Below are 20,316 nucleotides of genomic sequence, written 5' to 3' on the forward strand. Positions count from 1 at the left end.
AACGAAGAAAAAAGCAATTATAAGTCAAATATTGGCGCTCTACAATGGAAAAATAAAACATACAGTATATGAGTATAGTAAAATTGAGAATGGAAATGGGGAATGTGTCAAAGAGACAACAACCCGACCAAATAAAAAACAACAGCAGAGGGTCACCAACAGGTCTTCAACATGTTCAATGTAGCGAGAAATTCCCGCACCCGGAGGCGTCCTTCAGCTGGCCCCTAAACAAATATATACTAATCCAGTGATAATGAACGCCATACTAATTTCCAAATTGTACACAAGAAACTAAAATTAAAATAATACAAGACTAACAAAGGCCAGAGGCTCCTGACTTGGGACAGGCGCAAAAATGCGGCGGGGTTAAACATGTTTGTGAGATCTCAACCCTCCCCCTATACCTCTAACCAATGTAGTAAAGTAAACGCATAACAATACGCACATTAAAATTCAGTTCAAGAGAAATCCGAGTCTGATGTCAGAAGATAAGCTATAAACATGATACACTGTGATTGTCTTATAATTTTTTAATTTTTTTTTTAATTTTTGACATCTGAATCACAATGGCGCGTGAGTATGCAGTTAAGCTGCATCTTGAATTCCGACATTTATCGCTGATAACCTAGATTTTTATCACGTATAAAGAGGTTCCATAAAGTACTTAGACGACCCAGCAATATAACAGTGTGTGTTCGGAAACTTTTGTTATTCTGGTATGTAATACAGTAAGGTATTTCGAGTACTCAGTGCTTGGTTGAATTTTATTTTTTTTAGTAAATTCGACAATGGTGAAGCACACGAACAAGTAGCATTAGCGTTTTTGATAAACGGTAAAGCGTGCTTGTTTATAGACCCAGTATTTTTATTTTTATTGTGTTGCAGCGACAAACAATTTTTACCACTTTAGAAAGAGTGCATTAATTCTAAATTAATTACTAATCCCCTTCATATACATATACTAATAAATGTATCTGTTATCCAATTTGTCACTAGTGACTAAATAGTTATTTTGTAACATGTATTATTTACAGATGAGACTTATATAAATATAGCAAGTGGTCCGAGTACACAGTTATCGTCCTTTGATTTTCGTTGTCCACGAATATAGTCCTTAGTGTGGACAGTGTGTTACTTGCCAATTTTTGTTATTCCTTCCAAATTCATTTCTCCATGTTTTATGCCTCATATAGCAAGTTGGGGGTGAAATGACACTGTAAAAAAATTTGGGTCATAAATATCAATGTAAAGTAGTGATTAGGTCCAGCTGAAAAAGGTAAAAAATTAGCACTTCGGAAGCTGTCAAAAGATTTCAAGACCCCCTTAACATAAAATTGTCCATATTTTGAGTTAGAGCTGATGAAGTTTTCTATAACTTTGATATAATTTGTCCTAAAAGTAGTACAACACACTGTAAAAATATTATTGAGAAAGCGCAGGTGGGATTTTTTTAATTTTCATTTATTGTTTAAAAGAAATGCACTACGAAATAACTGTGTACTCGGACCAAGTGTCATTAAAATGTTGAGTTCAACAGTTATTTTACTTACCTGCAATAGTAACCATTTGCATAAAGCATACATGTATTATCCCTAAATAAAATATATAACGCTGGCACATATTTTTAGGTGAGTGTGTTCACTTATTACGAACTTAATAAACAGGAAGAATAAATGACCCGAATAACACCTTTCTCCCAAGGAAATGCTTAACCTGCGATACAAAGGGTATTTTAATCAATGTACAATAACGAGGAAGATAGAGATCAATTAACGAAGTTTCTTTTATTAAGAGAGGAGAGGAAATAGAATAATCAACAGCCATTAATGCAGTTGACAGGCGTGAAATTGCAAATAATATTAGGTGTAATTTCAGTTTTAAATGCATTTTTAATATTTTGACATTTATGACCAAGTTATAAAACAAATATTCAAATATTCAAAGTTTCAAACCCGTAACTACAATGTTGACAAATTTTAGCAATATTTATGTGTTCATGTGTTTATGTCGCTAGTAACATTCCAGCAGTACATGCATACAGTTGATACATATCGAGTTGGTTACCGTTTATTGTTTTTATTATTTGAATAATTCGATGTTGAGGATGGATATTGGACCATTAATAGGTTGACACATTACAATAGATACAGGCACCTGTGTAGGAATTTATGATACAACCATTGTTTTATTAGGCTATGGGATTTATTTATGTGTTCTTTTTCTTTTATTTACCTCAGTAATTTGTCTAAACAGTGTAATATATATTGTGATGTATACCATTGGGTTTTCGTGGTAGAACAAACAGTTTTTCTTATAATTATCAACATTATAATAAAATGTTGTCCATTTTGACTGCTGTACCCTTACTTTGTTTTCAAATATTTACCTACCATATCTAAAATTGAGAAAGGAAATGGGGAATGTGTCAAAACGACAACAACACGACCATAGAGCATACAACAGCCGAAGGCCACCAATGGGTCTTCAATGTAGGGTGAAACACCCGCATCTGTTTGTTTTAAATACACAATGTTGTCAAGATAATGAAATTGAATGCGATTGTAATACAATTAAGAGGTTTATCCAGCTATACAACCTAATTAAATCAGTATGTTCTACAAAATAAAATGCCTTTACCAAGTCAGGTATATGGCAGTTGTTCAACCGTCGTTTGATGTGTTTGACCTTTTGGTTTTACTATTTGCTAAGTCCCTTTTGATTTTAACTGAAAGTTCGGTTATTTTGTTATTTTACTAAACCATAAGATTTTTTTATTCTCACTTATTTCTTTGGTTTGTCAAGCGAACATACATTCAACAACCTTCCGTGTTAATAATGGACAATAATAACTTCTTAAAAAGTAAAATTACAAAAATACCGACCATTTTGCACCTAAAACAGTTTTTTAGGTAACATAATACCGAACTATTGCTTCATAATAATTACGATTGATGATGGTGTTTGAACTCACACTGATTAGGCTTGGCCAAAATACACACCTGTTGAATAATTTTAAATAGTGGTCAATCGAGTTCTTCGGACAGGTTTGGCTATTTTCAAACAGTGGTCAGATGAGTTCTGTGGACATGTTGTCATTTTATTTCTGCTTGGGATTTTGGTGTGGAAAGATGCATTTCATATTTGATATCTTAATTACACCTACAATGGTTCTACCTTATATAGTGCATCAATTCCGAGGTAAGTGTTTTATTCTTACATATATTTATACTTTTCTGTGTGTTACTTTTGTTTATCAAATTTCCGAAACTTTCCGACTTCTGCAGACAATTTTCCATTATGTAAATTGTACAATTTATAATGCTTTGTAAACGGATTTAAAGATATGAAAACAATGTTTTATATTCAGATATTTGCGGTTTTACTAGTGAACAAGAACAAGACTGTTAATTACGGGTACAAATTGAATGTACGTGATATTTATGTGTACAAGGTTCCGAATTTCCTTATGTACGTGAAAATATCATGCAAATTATGATATTTATTACAGTGTGACACATTTTGCTACATATAAGATGTGCGTATTTATCTTCGTAAATTAATAGAATACAGATTTTCATTTTAGGAACGTGAGATTATAGAGTTCATGTTTTTGTTGCATGAACGTGCAAGTAAAATGCATATCTAAATTGATAATCGTTCCAAAGAGTTTGTACAATTATATTATTATTAGGTTCCAGCCTGCACCAGAGTAATACAATGCTGTGGTATTAAGGAGTGGTCATACAGGTTGAACGCAATAATACATCATTCAACAAACAACATATCTACGTATTATAGTGGAACTGTCGTGCACGATAGCATAACCGTCATAATGAACTTACATATAGGGAGTAATCTTGATATACAAACTACTGAAGCTGTTGGACTATTTATTTGGACTTTAAATGTTTATAGTAATTTGATTGAATTTTTCTTCTCAATTGCTTTTTTTTGTGTTTCTTTATTAAATAATTTATTCATTCTAATCGTTGATTCTTCAGTCAATATTGTAAAATAGCACGGAAAGACTTATCCATCCGTCCGTCTGTGACAATTGGTGTCAGAAGTGGGATAAGTCTGAAGTGCTTTTCTTATACATTTTGAAGTTAAATTTATATTTTCTATAGAATTTTTTTTTATATACTTTGAATATACATTTATAACGTGTAGTAACGCTTACTATTGTATTTTTCAGAAACTGTAATGTCGACAGAATCCTGATAGTTTGGAACCTCAGAATTTGTAAAATTGCTACACTACATTACCTCAGTGTTGTTGCTCGCTTCAAATACAAACAATATATTTAATGTAGTTATTGTTATTCAGAGTAAATTTAGACTAAGGATATTGTTTATGTTGTGTTGCGTTTGACACTTGTGGACCAGGCTATGATCGAGTGTTAAAGTACCTATAGCTATAATTAGGGTGAAGTAAAAGCATGGTGTATGGAACAACCATTGTATGATGTTAGAGGAAATATAGATGGTGCTAGGAAGCCTTATGATCCCGATATATCTCCGTCGGTAAGTGTAGTAACTCGACAGGAAGCGAAGAAGAGAGATAATTCATATCCGAAATGAAAAGTTCCAGGAAGTATTAAGGATGTTAGTATAGGACATTGAGCATGAACAGCAGTCTGATGCAAGTTTGTCGAAGCTAAGACAGTATGTTGCTGAAGGCAGAAACTTTGAGAAGACCAATGGAACAAAGGTAAATTACATAGTGAAGAAGAAACTTGTGTATAGAGAATTAATGTCACAAAACGTAGAAAATGGTAAGTTATTCCGTCAGTTGGTCGTTCCTGAAGTTTATAGAAGCGATGTCCTGAAATAAGCACATGAGTCATTGATAGCTGGACATATGGCTACACGACGTACAGTATATCGTGTATTATCAGAGTTTTACTGGCCAGGAGTTGAATCCAATGTAAAGCGGTATTGCTAGTCATGTGATATTTGCTAATAGACTGTATCAAAAGGTAAGCAAGTAAGAGCTCCTTTGGGTAAAACCCCTATCATAGATGTACCTTTTCGCAAAGTAGCTGTAGATATAGTTGGACCTTTAGTATCAGTAACTGATAAAGGAAATCGTTATATACTAACACTTGTTGATTACGCTACAAAGGTATCCAGAAGGAGTAGCATTACCATCTACCGAGGCAGAAAGGGTAGCGGAAGCATTGATTGATATATTTTGTAGGGTAGGTTTTCCAAGAGAGATGTTGACAGATATGGGCTAACAATTAACTTTCAATTTGATGTCTGAGGTGAGAAGACTGATTTCTATTCGGCAGCTTACTACTACACCGTATCATCCTATGTGTAACGGACTCGTTGAAAGGTTTAACGGTACGATGAAGCTGATGTTGAAGCGACAATGTGCTCAACGTCCGCAGGATTGGGATAAGTATTTAGGACCAGCATTATTTGCTTACAGAGAAGTACCTCAGGAAAGTGTTTTATTTGCCCCATATGAATTGGTATATGGTTGGCCAGTCAGAGGTCCAATGACAAGTTTTAAAGAATTGTGGACTAGAGAAATTACTGATCCTGATGTGAGGTCCACATTCGAGTATGTTATCAATTTACGAGAAAGATTGGAATCGACTTGCGAATTGGTTAAACAAAACTTGGAGAAAGCTTCACGTAAACAGTCACGTATATATATAACAGAAAGTCACGTTCAAGAAAGATGAAGTTAGGTCAAAAGGTATTGGTGCTACTACCTACTAAAGCAAATAAGTTGCTGTTGCATTGGAAAGGACCTTTCTCTATAGTAGAAAAGATAAGTGATCTTGATTACAGAATTAATATAAGAGGTAAACTTAAAATGTTTCATGTCAACATGTTGAAACTGTATGTTGAATGTGAGCAAGCTAACATGTGCGTTAGTGCACCAGATCATAATGTAAGTTTTGTTGCTACAGTGAGTTAATCGAAACGCCTGTTGCAGTTGCTAAGGAGACATTACGAGATGTTCATATCAACGAAGCTTTAAAAGCAAATGAAACAGTTAAGGTACAGTGTTTACTAGATAAGTTCTCACACGTGTTAACAGATATTCCAGGTACGACAAATGTACTACAGCACGATATCAAGTTGACTTCTGATGATCCTGTTCGATTTAAACCTTATCCCATATCATATGCTATGCTAGACACGGTGAATAAGGAAGTCGATAAGATGATAGAAATGAATATCATTGAGCGATCAGATAGTCCTTATTCAAGTCCATTTTTGATTGTCAAGAAGAAAGATCAGAGTAATCGGTTTTGTATAGATTTTAGAGGCTTAAATAGTATTACAATTTTCGATGCAGAAACGATTGGTAATATAGAGGAGATATTTTCAAAGTTGTCTGGTTATCAGTTTATATCTAAAATTGATTTAACAAAGGTAGATTGGCAAATTAGTCTTGTGGATGCTGCAAAACTCAAAACAGCTTTCCAAACACCTAGAGGATTGTTTCAATTCAAGGTTCTGCCATTTGGATTGTTCAATAGAGGTGATACTTTTGTACGTTGTATGAGAAAAGTTTTAGAAGGGTTGGAAAACGTTGATAACTTTGTTGACGATATTATAGTGTACACACTTTCTTTCAATCACAATATGGAGGTTTTGGAGAGTGTATTTGTGATGTTGGCATCTGCTAATTTGTCTGCAAGACCCTCGAAGTGTTATATAGCGTATAGTAGTCTTGAAGTTTTGGGTCACATTGTTTGAACAGATCGTGTTTCACCAAATCCAGATTGAGGTAATCAAAAGTGCTCATAGGCCTACAACCAAGAAACAAGTCAGAAGTTTCATTGGCATGGCTGAATTTTACAGAAAGTTTGTTCCCAATTTCTCAGATATAGCTAGTCTGCTTACTGATCTGACGAAAAAGGGACAACCAAATCAAGTACGTTGGGAAAATTTTAATGAAAAAGCATTTTCAAGTTTGAAGAATGTATTAGTAAAAGCTCCTGTTTTAAAGTTACCGAACTTTTCCCAGATATTTATCCTTCAAACTGATGCTTCTGATAACGGAATAGGCGCTATACTGCTACATGATGAAGGTAATATTAAATTGACTGTATCGTACGCTAGTAAAAAACTTAAAACTAGTGAACGAAATTACTCCACTATCGAGAAAGAATGCCTAGCCATTGTATGGGCAATCAGCAAATTTCAAAGATATTTATATGGTAAACAGTTAATATTACAGACAGACCATTAACCTTTGATATATTTGCAAAAGTCTAAAATTGCAAATGCACCATTGATGATATGGTCAATCTTGTTACAGCCGTATAGGTTCAGGATTGTTGCCATCAAAGGAAGGACAACGTTGGAGCAGATTTTTTGAGTTGTATATAGGGTCGAAGAGATAAATGAAAGTAAGAATACTTTCTCAAATTGGGGAGGTGATGTCACGATCCAGATGAATTTTATAGAGTTATTCACATATTTATACAGTCAAACTTGTATATAGATAATGATTTGTGAAATTGTCGTCATGATCAGAGAATTGCACTTGCGTTCTTTGAGCAGGACGCCTTTTTTCACGCTTTTATGTATAAATTTACGTTTGGCTTAAGTCTGGTTAACCTGTGTTTAAACGCACACTGATTAGGCTTGGCCTAACTACACACCTGTTGACTATTTCAAAATAGTGGTCAATCGAGTTCTTCAGACAGGTTTGGCAATTTTTAAACAGTGGTCAGATGAGTTCTTTGGACACTTTGTCATTTTATTTCTGCTTCGGATTTATGTGTGGTAGAATGCCACACTCGTTAGAGCATTTCATATTTGATATCTAAATTACACCTACAATGGTTCTACTGTATATAGTGCATCGATTCCGAGGTAAGTGTTTTATTCTTACATATATTTATACTTTTCTGTGTGTTACTTTTGTTTATCAAATTTCCGAAACTTTCCGACTTCTGCAGCTAATTTTCTATTATGTAAATTGTACAATTTATAATGCTTTGTAAACGGATTTAAAGATATGAAAACAATGTTTTATATTCAGATATTTGCGGTTTTACTAGTGAACAAGAACAAGATTGTTAATTACGGGTACAAATTCAATGTACGTGATATTTATGTGAACAATGTTCCGAATTTCCTTATGTACGTGAAACTATCATGCAAATTATGATATTTATTACAGTATGACACATTTTGCTACATATAAGATTATGTGCGTATTTATCTTCGTAAATTAATAGAATACATATGTTCATTTTATGAACGTGAGATTATAGAGTCCATATTTGTGTTGCATGAACGTGCAAGTAAAATGCATATCTAAATTAATAATCGTACTAAAGAGTTTGTATAATTATATTATTATTAGGTTCCAGCCTGCACCAGAATAATGCAATGCTGCGGTGTTAAGGAGTGGTCATACAGATTGAACGCTATCATACATCATTCAACAAACAACATATCTACTTGTTATAGTGGAACTGTCGTGCACGATAGCATAACCGTCATAATGAACTTACATATAGGGAGGTAATCTGGATATACAACCTACTGAAGCTGTTGGACTATTTATTTGGACTATACATGTTTATAGTAATTTGATGTATTTTTTCTTCTTAATTGTTTTTTATTTTGTTCTTTTATTAAATAATTTATCTATTCTAATCGCTGATTCTTTAGTCAATATTGTAAAATAGCACTGAATGATTTATCTATCCGTCCGTCCGTGACATTCATGATAACACGATGTCCCACAATAAAGTGCACAGGTGAAGTAAATAAAAAGTTGATAAAAAAATTTGTTCATGATGCTAGCAAACAAATGTAATTATAAGTATTGAATGCTTCTTTTTGTAACTTCATAGGGTTGTAAAATCGTTGACCGTGCGCAGATTTAGAGAATAAAGCGCTTTCGCGCTTCATACAAAATGTTCTTTGGTCAACGCTTTTACACCCCAATGAAGTTACAAAAAGAAGCATTCAATTCTTCAAAACAATTTGAATTTCAAGTCTCACAATGATAACATAAAAAAATCAGTGAACAGTTCATCGATTGTTTAAACATTTTAGTTTCACGATATAAAAAAAAATAACATGATAGAATACAAGTAAATATGTTTACAATGTAAATCATTAAAACATTATGTGTTTCAACTGTTAAACTCCTAACAAAAAAACAAACTGCCACGTGTTTATTAAAAATATGTTTTAGAATGATCAATGTTATAATGAAAATCCTTTTTTGATTATTCGTACGCGACCAAGAGCTTGCATGTTTTACAGATCGACTTTATATCATAAAGTTCTCATGACATTACAGTTGAATGATTATTTATTCTTTTTTATAGAATACAATTAAAAGTTTGATAAAAAGTATTAAACATATTACAAATACACAAAGAATACCTTGATTTACAGAATTTTCAGATTATTCTTTGATATTTAAAAGGTATCAATTTAAATGTACGTGTTTTTCGTTTAAGAACAAGAAATAATTTTTTAACACATTACTTAACTTAAAGAAATTCATATTAAACATTAACATATCAAAATTGATTATCTCGAACGTAGATTCAATAGCTCAGTCAAACTAAAACACTAATTAAATTGAAGCCAGTTTAACTCGGACAAGAACAAGATCTCGTTTGTAAGCAACACTCAACTCATTGATAATAAAAAGCGCAAACCTGAAAACGAGGATCCTGATTCGACTGTGGATAATTCTTGATTATGATTCGTGACACATTTGGCTGCTTTTCCTGACCCTAAAAGTTTATTAATATCAGCATAACCAGGTTTATTCTTTCAACATAATCAAAATATCAATAATTGTTATGAATATTTGACTAATGGCTGTTGGCTCGTGAACATCAAACAACATATGTAGTATATATAAAATTATTGAGGATACCTTGTTAAATGTGGTTTTATAAACACTGGTTTGTGCTAGTTTGACATTTAAAATTAGATGTGCAGGTTCATACACAAAAAACATTCAATAGAGATGCAGAATGGAGTTGTGAAAAGACCACGTAACAATCGGTCTTGAACTTTACTTTGAGCGGCTCTCTGAAAATTAGTCAATAAAAGCGTCTGGGCCAAGCACGTGAAGAATGAACTAACTTAAAAGTCAAGGCTAGTGCTGGATAACTGTGAATCTTAAAATAATTCTTTTATTTTTCTAAGGATCCTTTTTGGCATATAGCTCTTAACTGATTTTATTCTTATACATAATTGACTTTTAACTATTCGAATATTGGTGTTACCAATCGATAAAGGTTTAATCCCCGAATGCGCTTGAAATTTGAAACATATTGTTTCATTTATTGAAACCTAACAATATTTTTTTGGCTTATCAGGATATATGATGTATTTTTCAATAATCAGTCTGTTCATTTACATATTATACCTAGATAACACATGGCACCGGCTACTTTTGTTGTATTACAAATGTGTTCATCCTCTATTAAATTGCATGCAAATAAATTAGGTTCTAATCCACAACAATCAAAGGAATAAGGAAAAATCGGTACATCTCGCAATTTTTTAACAGCTATTGCTTTTCCTATCCAAGTCATATAAAAAGATTTACAGAGAACTGTCGCATCATGATCATCCCATCCAGAACTACAAAAGTGAAGGTTTCGTTATGGCGTATACAATCCTACTTCTACTCGTCTGTCATCATCTAAACGCAGTCCAGGATGCTTTTTGCCTAAGATAAGATGCAACACACTCTAGAAAAATTGAGATCAAAGCTTTCATTCTAATGTCAGCACATTTCTCAAACATGTGTATGCATGTACCTTTATGAAATACTTTAAACGGTGTAATACAGATAGCATTCTGCTAAGTTACAATAGTTTAAGATTTATCTGTCTTTTACTTTAAAAGATGTCATAAAGTTACCATTACAATAGGTTGTAATCTTTTAAGATGAAGTTTTCCCTTAATCTACCCAAACTTATCAACAATGCGTTCAGATTGCAAACCATGGAATAGTTGATTTGTATTCTTTATTACCCATTACTGCGTTTGGAATTAGGTTAATAAATGACAATCTACTGGTTTGAAAAGGTGCTAAATCAACAATTCAATTAGTTCAAAAACAGCAACTTACAACTTTTGTTCTTGCGCAATATTGATACAATTGAAATTGCGCGTTTAAAGCATTATTATAAAAAAATAAACGTTGTCATCCTTCTTGGTGGATATTCTCGATTTTAAGAAGACATATACTCTAGAATTCGATGTTTCATATTCGTATTTCTCTCACACTGAACAAGTATAATTGGAAACTTACTTTCAATAGTTACATTTACAGCCAAGAGAGTAATCATATCAAGTCCATAATCTGAAGACAAATAACAAAATAAAGGATCATCATTATGGTAAATTGTTATATATTTTTTCGGAAGTGGTAGAAACCAATTAGTGACCATACGTTAACAATATATTCAGTTAACGAAAAATCTGCACTTTTTTTTTATTTTTCTTGGAATTCGCTGTTTTTATTAAATTTACATTTGTTCAATAAATGAATGAAAAGCAAGAGAGGAGTATAGATAATTATAGAACACCAACATTACTACGTATCATTACAATGTCAGATATAATAAATGTTTTTCGAAACTAAGTCGAGAGTAGAAATTTTTTTCTTGACATAACTGTTTAGCGTCATGTTCGATTAACAAATTATTAACAGTAATTGCATGAATTGAACAATTTGATAGCGCACATATCTTTTTTGTCAATTTAAAAGTATTCATTTAAAGAGCAAGCTCTCAATTGGACACATTATATATTATATCTCAAAAATAAATTGATCAAGAGAAAAGTTGCAAATTTAAACTGATATAAACACAACATATTCATCTTCTCAATAAATCAATTGTAACAACTACGCAACAGCAACATCCAAAGTAGAATTCATTTGCAAAGAAGTAAATCAACCTTCACACCTGTCCATGCTTTTCCTAATGTTATTCAAAGTAACTTAATAACCTAAGATACCTAGGACTATCTCATTTAATAACGGATCTCTTTTGGAAGAAATATAATATTCATAGATAGGTAATTTTGTTGACGCATTGGTTCCAAGTTATGATCTCTATTTTTCATCTCGTAGAGAGATAACTTGGAAATGTTTCTAGTAAAAATACATATGCATATTTGTCATATTGATATCTGCGGAAATGTTTAATTCACGGATGAGGCAGTTCCGAATTTCAGTGCAAGTTTTATACGTTGAAAATATTCCCTATATTTAGATTTTTGAAAAAAAATGTGGTGCATATGAACGTTAACCTCCCACCTTAGGATATAATTTATTTCAAAACTTCAAAGTAAAATGAGTTCCTTTGGAAAATTGCATCGTCTATTATTTACATAAATTCAACCCTATAGATGTGCATTCCTTACAAGTTTGACAACTCTAGTTTGAAAAGTTTGATTTAAACACACAAAACAGTATGATATTAACCTTGTGTTGTGTTTGCTGGTGTATTGTCAGTGACTAGTGGATCTGTTGGTCCTGAAATGAAAAGTTTACAAATTATAACATTACGGATTATGTTACTATAAATCTAAATTCATTTACTTATGAAATTGTAAAGGCTAATTCCTTACATGTTTGACATCTCTACTGCAATAAGTTTGATTTGAATTAGGGATGTCAACTCGATGAAGATTTATTGATCGAGTACTCTTTGGATTGACCGAGCGATACTCGAGTCTCGCTTGGTATAACATGTACAAAATGGAAACACAAACACCCATGTATGTAGTGTGTGTCGTTGTCTTATGAACGTAAAACACTCAACATTATTACATAGGATAATAGTTAAAGGAATTTAGAACCATAATTCATAGCTTATTAACTACGCGTACTAATTATACAAGTTTGCAATAATCTAATCAAGTTATTAATTGATATCTCTAGAAACATCATTTATTTACTCCAAACAACAGTATTTGGGAACGTTAAAACACATTTCATGATCAACAAAGGAGTGTTATTAAAAATATTATCTTGTCAACTTTTTCTTGGACGAGGCGATTTCTGTAATTGGTTAGGTAACCGTCATTCTATTAAAAATATATGATATGGCGGTACAATGGTAAGAGAATGACTAACACTAATTAAAAGTGTAACACGGGCCTTGTAAAAGTGGTCTCGTTCATTGCCATCCTCTGTTTTGAGGAATTATAAATTATAGTTAAACGCAAACAGTTGAATCGTATTTTAATTTCTATTTAATTTAATTTAATATTTATTTTCCCAATAGGCGCTTTCAATAACAAAAAAAAAATATTTAAGCTTTAGAAACCATCAACATTATCACACGATACTGATTAGTCGAGTATCATTTTGCATTCGATATTCAGTACTACCAAGCGAGTAATTGAGTACTTGTTGACATCCCTTATTTTAACACAATTCAGTATGATACATGTATATACTAACCTTGTGTTGTGTTTTCTGTTGTGTTCTTTGTATCCGCAGGTCCTAAAACAAAAATGTACGAGTCATTACCGATTTATTCAGAAGATTTCAATAAGATTTACATAACGTATTGGTGGGGGATTCAAACAACCAGATAACATAATAAGGGTAATAGGAACCATAATCAGAATATAATATTTTTGATTCGTTGCATTGCATGTACAACAAACAGGAACTTATGAGCTTTGAATAATTGGGACTGAATAAATATTTTGCCTCGAGAGAGAGCGAGATTTGGTTTATACGAATTTTCCAGTTTTCCATATTAAATATATAATGACCATGTACATGTAATTAAACGACAAAGGAATGAAAAAACAGAATTAGACAAATGTTAGGAACAATGCTTAATAAGTATTCTCCTGGATTTCCTATTGTGACGACATGAACTTAGGCGACAATGCCTGATGCAGCCATATAGAATGAACCATCTTTTTGCAGATTGTTTGAACACTCGATGCAGTGGTAGAATCTATATATATGCGCTGCCCTACCCCTTTTTTCAGATAAACATATAAAGGCCCCTTATCTTCCTTACTCTGATTTTATTATATTCTTGTGTGCACTCATCCAGATTTTATTTTATAAGTATACGCCACTCTATAATAAATATCGCACCTTCCATTATGTTGGATGTATAGAAATATCCAAAACAAATTTGTTATCATTTATATAAACGGGTGTGGTAGACTTGTCAATGAGACACTCTCAGCAAGAAATCAAACTGGATTATAAGTTAGCAGCTATATTTCAACGGACAGCCTTCAACAATAAGCAAAACCCTTTTTGCATAGGTACCAAATACCCCGAAATCATATAGCAAATACAATTCAAATGGGAAAACTAACGGTCGAATTAACATCTTTATATTTAACACATAAGTAAGGAGATAAGAGACACTAAATTTGATTTAATAGTTAAAAAAACATTACACTGTACCAACCTGTAATGTCTGACATTGCCACATATAGTCCAGGTGAAACAACATATGAAGCATTTTGATTTAGTCGACAAGATCCAGGATATATTGTCGATTTTAAGATTTTACCCTGCCACTTTAAAGCCTGAAATTATTTGATAAACTATTACAAAATACAATAAATAATAAAACAATAATATGCATGGTCATTTGTGTGGAAACTTGAAGGCAAGTAAAATGCAATAAACAACTCTACAATCAAGAAGAATAAAATAATTTTGTTTTGTGTATGTTATCCATATACTATTGATACTAGCAGATTTGTTAACAGAATATGTATATCATAACTTTGAAGCGCGTTTTTCTTGTTGGAACAGGTTTTGATGAAAATTGTTTTCGTAAATACATTGTATGAATAATAAGATAACAAAAGTACTGAACTCCGAGTAAAATTCGTACCGGAAAGCCCCTAAGTAAATGGCAAAAGCAAAACCTCATTCACATCAATGCAAACAAATGAATAACATCTGTCAAATACACAACTTACAACAGTCAACGTTTAACTTGGTGTTCGTTGTGTAATATAAGATAGCTTAAACATACAAATGAATTTTTGGATGTTTTATTTTCTCGAACAAGATTGTAGACTCTGTTCGACATGATAGATTTTGCAGAACACAGATAGTGCTCTCGGAGGGACTAAATTTTTGATGTTGCAGGGCCAAATGCATGTTCTTGGGTTTCAATGAAGAGTTAAAACAACAATAAAAGCGTTCTTGGTACAAAACAATCCCTTCTATACGCATGTTTTGGTACTTAAATACATCAAAAACTTACGAACTGTAAAACTATAAGTGTCTCAAATCCACCAATTTTATACATGTTATAACATGGCGAGAGTCAAAAGATGTATATTCAAAATTCACGAAATTCAAATATGTTTATGAGGAAAGCAAACGACTTAAACCTTTTTGTATTGATCTATAGAAAGAAATAAAGAAATATTTTTCATAGAGAAAAAAGTATGCAACATCCATTAATTTGATTGGTGGTTATCTGATCGAAGTTTAAGTACGCTTATCGTAAATGTTTATGACCAACAGGTTCTGACGTGTCTATATGATTGTGCATCTTCAATGTTGAGTAAAAAAAGTATGCAAATGCAAGGCCTAGACGTTGGATAAAAGTTCTATATGTTTGATTGTATGATTTGTCATAAAATCGAAATATCTTACATAGCAAACAATTCTATATGTCTGACCAGTAAGAAGGACAGCATCCGTATTCAGTGCGGCAAGGTAGGTTGTGCTGTCAAAATATATGCTGTATAAACATCGCCAGACTCCATCATCTACGATGAAAAACAAAATATAAACTTGTTTTATCCTGCAATTAGGTATCTTACTATACAGAAACAGCCCTACAGATATCGCTATGCTGTATCTGTATACTATACAGATATCGATCTAAAGATATGCCCACTACCGGGACAACGTTTGTGTATTGCTGTTAACGAGTGTTGCATGAACCTGCATGATCTCAGAATGTGTATTGAAGTCGCATTTCAATGACGTATTGTTTGACCTTATGCGAATTCACAATTTTTTTATACGTTCTGTTTGTTGTGAAACATTTATTTACAGCAATAAGAATTAAACTAATGTTCTGATAACAGACAATATGAACAGCTGTATTTTCTACGACGACAATCGTCGATTTGAAACGTGAATGTTTACAATTGGAACAAATTGTTTGTATATACATTGAACGAAACATATATGTGACGTATAACATTTTCTGACGTCAGATACGCGAATCAATGAATGTGTTTGTAGATAGATAATATTGTGTTCTGTTGCATTGTTCCTTTTAAACTTGTCACACGATGATGACTGCTGTACCCATATTTTGACTATTTTATCTATTATGTCTGTTTAGTTCACGGATAATTGTAAATATAACGGAATTTACTGAGACTGTCATCAAAGGGAAAGGTTTAGCGCTATTAAATCAGGTTTAATCCACCATTTTCTACATTTAAAAATGCCTGTACCAAGTCCGGAATGTGACAGTTCTTGTCAATTCGTTTTTAATGTGTTTTGTCATTTGATTTTGCTATGTGATTACGGACTTTCCGATTAGATTTTCTTCTGAGTTCAGTATTTTAGTGAAACAGACTCGGCTCGAAACAAGAGTTATAGCTCGCTTAAGCTCGCATTACACCTGTTTCTTAGCCTCGTACAAATACAGCTGATGTTTAAAAATACTAAACAGTTATTGTCTATTTATCTGCAATTATGTAATTTTTTATGGTTAAGATGTAAAAAATCGATTATGATTCTAATGTTTGAAAATATTCTTTGTCATTTTTCTAATATATATTCATATTCAATACATTTGTGTTTAACGATATTAAAATTAAAAAAAAGGAATAATATTGTTTCGTATTCTACAAAACCTCCGTGATTCAATTTTATGAATGTTTTCGATAGTTTCAATTATATTGTCATGGTAAACTGTTATTTCTATGGGCATAAAATGTAAACAAACCTGAAAATGTGAGACGGTTTTCACAAACATTGTACGTGTAATTCATTTTCAGTCTGTCAGTGAATATATCTAATGTTCCCGAGCAGCTATAATTTCCATCTGGAGAACTAAATTTCACATTATCAAAGTTTCTTGAAATATCATTCGGACATTCGACTGCTACAGATGTATCTGATGCACCTGTTTAAAGAAAAACAAAACTGTGACACGTTGCACTATCTTAATAGCTGTAATAAAAAATTTATTAACACCTTTTTATTTTACTTTTGGGATAAATAAAGATAAAACAAAATTAAAGTGATATCATTTTCGTTAAGTAGTTCACACTTAGATTCGAAATTGCTTTGACTGTTGTTAAATTGTGTCAATACTTGGAGGTTTGGGTTGTAATTTATTCATTTAGTGTAAAACTTAATTGATGGTCGACTTCGACAACACATTTGTTTTTTAGTAAGTTTTCCTTTAATCATATATCACCCAAGGGTAGACGTTTTTCAATGTTTTATATAACATCAATGTAAGTTAATGATATTTTCTTAAGAACATACCATCTTTTATCAACATTACATATGATCCTTCTTCAAATGGGATTTTTCTGTTACACACATCACCGTGCGTCACTTGGTTTACATCTTTATCAATGTAAATTCTGTCATTGATCGTGGATTGGATATCTGAAAATACAAAAACGAGAAAGTAAAGAAATAAAAAAAAACATTTGAGTTTTTACCAAGTGTTCTGCACTACTCACAATTCACAAAAGTGAGTACCTACTGAAAGTTGGTGGTTCTCTTAAACAATCGAAAATTGACCACGACGATACAGCTATTATAGTGTTGAACACAAAATGCCCATTTGACATCTTACGTCTTTCTTTTAGCAGTGTATGCAAATTTTTAATCACAGGTTAACATGTATGTGTCATTCTTTGTATTATGTGGTTGTACATGCATATGCATGAATACATCTAAATATTAAGTTATAATCAATGATGTGACAAATATATAATCGTACATTAAGGTTGTATTCTTCAGACTTTTCAGTCTCGTTCAGCCTCGTTGAAATCTCGCTCTTAAATTATTTCCAAAACATGTTATAGAAGTGGAAAACATCAATGAATTTTAAAAATATTATAAGCAAACATAAATCTGTGAAATAATTTTGTATTTACAATAAATGGTTTTTGCGTAATCCAGTTTTCAAATTTTACGACCAATCAAGTCAGTATTTTTCGCCAAAATTTTGAGAAAAAGGGTGAAGGATACCAAAAAAAATGATTTTACAAGAACCATGTACATCCCATATCATGTTGGTCTTTTCAAATTTCTTAGATATGTCTTTTTTTCATTCATTTATAACAAAAAAGTTGAAATAATATGCATTTTGTTCTTAAAACTAAGTAAAATCACAAAAATACAAAATTGATAGCATGGTAAATTTTACACAAAAAAGCGTCAAAATATGATAAAACTTTCTTATATTAGCACCTACTTATAGTTTTTGTAAGTAAAATTTATTCAGATTGGTCCACTTCATCTTTATCGAAACTATGAGAAAATGTTTAATTGTGGAACTGTGATTTTTTTCATGATAATAGCCCAAAAATAGGTAAAAATCGATAAAATGGGAAAATCATCAAAATTGGGCATTTTCAAAGGGCTGTAGCAAAAAAAAAGACGTGCACCACCATATGACTTTTTCTTCACCAATTATTTTGTAACAGTATTATAAACCCAAAAATCAGGTTAAGAAAAAAAGTTTAATTCTAGAAATGTTTGGCTCCTCAGAGGTGTACATTTACATCCTTAAAAAAACTAAAACATGCAGTTACTACCTTGAATGTTTTATCATGCACCGATTACTTGAAAAACGATAATTGTTCGTAAACACAGTCTGAAAAAAATCATGGTTCTTTAAAGCCCTCCATACACACATACACAAAGACATACACGCACTAACCTGTTGCTACATGATAGTAATATTTATCAGAGGTCAAGTTGTAAAACTCCAGACATATGTGCGGTCTTTAAATAATAGAAAAAACATCAAATTTGGAAGTGCCTCTAAAAAAGAAAGATAAAAACAAAATTAAGCCCTCGTTACTAAATATCAATTTACCTACAAGTCTTTTTTTTTATTCATTTAACAATCCTTTATTTCTTCTTTAAAACATGCCAAAATAATTACACATTACAGACTATGTATAAGTATTTTTAACTAATATATCATTCTGCATACGCGTCATGTCTTTAAAAATTGATGCATATGTATTTTATGTGATTGATATGTCTTTTTGTTTACGTAATATTGTGTTCACTTTGTAAATTTTCATCTTTTGACTCTCTTTAATGAGCATGATGAGAGTAAATAATAAATATATATATATATAATTTTTTCTTAAAATTTCACGCAGTTGATCGAAGTATCGACACTTCGCAATCTGTATTCACATTTCTCTCCTTTTAAGAAATATGGATGTTCTTGTTTGTCTTTATTTTGTCAAGAATTTGTAACAATTGACCAAGGGTTAGATATTTCTGTCTTTGATACAGAAAACGGTGCGTTGTTTGAATGCGTTTGATTTATAATCGAATACAATTGTCATTTATTAGTTTCCTGAAACAGTTATGAATAAATGCGTTACTCTTCAGAAATTACCAACGGTCTTTGGAGTGTGTTGGCTGTTTTAGTATTTATTTTTTATTATGTGTAGTGCTCATTATGTGTAGAGATTGGTAAATTTTAAGTTTTGGTAATGCTAATGGCTATTATTTTGCTGTTCATTTATCATTTAAATTGCTCGTTAGGTTTTGTTTATTCTTTAAAATTTTGTCGTTTCGATGCAATAAAACATTATTTTGTTTGCTCGTGGTAAACAATTAAAATACCTTAGATAATACTGATTATTGGATAGAGTTTTACATTCAAAATCTACCGAACTAAATGTCCTAGACAGCTGTATGGAATAACCAAAAAGTGTATTATCTGTAAATGTTAGTACTCCTTTGTCTGCGCTTATCCAAGAACCTCTCAAGTCTGCTGGAATCGTACACTGCGCATCTGGAAAATTTATTCAGATTTGTTATAATTATTTCCGAGATAACTGAGTAATTTTGTATCTTTAGTTTGAAAAGCGAGATAGATATATGATCGACAAAACAAAATTGTCACGATTGTTGGCATATATATATAACTATATCCGTAGATCACAATTTGATTTACAGTTATATTTGTATGAAATTCATAAAGCATAAAAGCTCCAGAAAATCGTCTCAAATGAAATATAATTGACTTAAATGTGCAGTTATAGATTAGAAATAATGTAGTACAGATATATTTTTATTCGATGTTGTTAGTCGATGTCTTGA

The sequence above is a fragment of the Mytilus edulis genome, chromosome 9, assembly GCF_963676685.1.
Source record: "Mytilus edulis chromosome 9, xbMytEdul2.2, whole genome shotgun sequence".
In the NCBI taxonomy this organism is placed as follows: domain Eukaryota; kingdom Metazoa; phylum Mollusca; class Bivalvia; order Mytilida; family Mytilidae; genus Mytilus; species Mytilus edulis.